This window comes from Triturus cristatus, chromosome 11, assembly GCF_964204655.1.
Source record: "Triturus cristatus chromosome 11, aTriCri1.1, whole genome shotgun sequence".
NCBI lineage: Eukaryota > Metazoa > Chordata > Amphibia > Caudata > Salamandridae > Triturus > Triturus cristatus.
The window spans coordinates 214,957,979-214,960,017 of record NC_140594.1 but is presented as its reverse complement, the minus strand read 5'-3'; the positions used below and the strand labels follow the sequence as shown (position 1 = coordinate 214,960,017).

Genomic DNA, 2,039 nt, shown 5'->3' with positions numbered 1-2,039 from the left:
AGACATATTGTTTTACATCTTATGCTAATTATTATGATATAAGTAAGTCACTGTAAATCACACACCGGTACACAACTTACAGTTCCAGGACAATAAATAACAGCAAATACCGGAAGCCGGCGGCATGATGCGCAAGACTTCTAATATTATGTAATACAACTACCTCCGCTATATATGTTGTTATACATACGCGTTCACAGCAAGGATACAGAAGAACAAGTCACCGGACTATGATGCCTTGAAAAGTTCTTTGCATGACGCGCACTGGCAGATCTAATGGTGCCCTGAAAAGGTTCTTTGGCATGCAGCGCATTAAGAAAGCAACATTCCCAATCGTAAGTAGAATATATACCCAGATCCGGGCTAATGACTTTGACATGAAGCGCAAGCGATGCGAAAGCCGAGGGCCGCCCTCTCACCGCAAGCCACATCTTAGCCACATGTTACCCGCTACGGGGCGGCCCCCCTCTGTACCTGTGAGCTAACTTCTGGCTGTTTTAGGCGAACCGCGCCTTCTGAGCTGCGTGGCTAGTATCGCTCCACCGCCGCCATACAGGGCTCGACCCCTTGTGTAGAAGTTGGAGGACCATGCACTTATCTCAAGGGTGTCTTTACCTCGCCTCATCAGGCTCTAAGGAAAATTCCAACCGCGAGCCGCTCCCGCTGCCTGCGTGGGTAAGCGGGGGAGTGATCAATTGGTGAAATAATATGGCAAGCACCGAATGCCTAGATGTAGCGCGGTATAGCCGCTGCTTCATCAAACAATTGCACCAATAACTATGGGTGCGAACGGCCAAATTGTTCGAACCCACTGCCTCTCACCACGGGCCGCATCGCGGCAACCGACCGGACACTCCATTATGTGCAACGCAATATTGTTCCCAAACTTTTAGCACGAATACACTCGACAACAAGGAAGGGGGGGGGGTGTCCCCTCGCCTATCGCAGCGAGACGCCTTGCACTAATAACAGTAAGGTTCCTATCAAAACGCTGCCTTTTATAGGAAATACGCGCGAAACATCGGCGCGTCCCCCGCATCTGACACTCCAGTATGTGAAAAACGCATTATTATTCGAAAAACTTTAGCGCGAATACCCTCGACAACAAAAGGGAGGGGGGGGGGCGTCTCCTCGCATATCGCAGCGAGACGCCTCGCAGTACAAACAGTATGGTTCATATCGCCACGCGGCCTTTACCAAAAATGTTATGCTAATTTTACACCACCAGCGCGCGTGCACCCACCGCTGGTTTCATCCTTGTTTTAAATGCCTACAGCACCTGGTGTTCACAGGCGGTCTCCCATCCAAGTACTAACCAAGCCCGACCCTGCTTAGCTTCCGAGATCGGGCGAGATCGGGCGCATTCAGGGTGGTATGCTCCACGGAAATCAAACAGTATGGTTCATATCGCCACACGGCCTTTATCAAAAATGTTATGCTAATTTTACACCACCAGCGCGCTTGCACCCACCGCTGGTTTCATCTTTGTTTTAAATGCCTACAGCACCTGGTGTTCACAGGCGGTCTCCCATCCAAGTACTAACCAAGCCCGACCCTGCTTAGCTTCCGAGATCGGGCGAGATCGGGCGCATTCAGGGTGGTATGCTCCACGGAAATACACGCAAAACAACGGCGCGTCCCCCGCATATGGCAGCGGGACGCATCGCGCTCCAAAATGAAATAATTAATTAAATACACTATCGCGACAGACCCCATGTGGGCTTGCTACGCCTAGGCCCCCTCAAACCTCCTGTGCCACACGCAACACTCCGCCGACTCGAAATCCCTCCACGCCGACGATGTGCCCCTGCAGCTTGCCGGAGGTTCAAAGGGACAAAGAGGCTGAAGATGGCTGGGTGTGGATTCAAATAGCCTTTCAGCACGCCCTGATGACGTCACTTCGTTCACCCCCCTTTTCTGCCCTGGGGGAAGGTCCAGTCCCGTGGCGCTACTAAGGGCGCCCCGCCTCTAGGCGCGGGGGGCGCCGGTCACTCTGCTTCTCTATGTGTACTCCTGATGCTCGCTCTCTATACCCCACC

The 2,039-nt window shown here is 52.4% G+C and overlaps 2 pseudogenes; both read right to left on the bottom strand.

Moving 5' to 3' along the window:
- Nucleotides 1-1,267: 1,267 nt before the first annotated feature.
- On the bottom strand, nt 1,268-1,387 carry LOC146783929 (5S ribosomal RNA; annotated as a pseudogene).
- A 108-nt stretch (nt 1,388-1,495) lies between these two features.
- Nucleotides 1,496-1,615, bottom strand: LOC146783928 (5S ribosomal RNA; annotated as a pseudogene).
- Nucleotides 1,616-2,039: the final 424 nt, after the last annotated feature.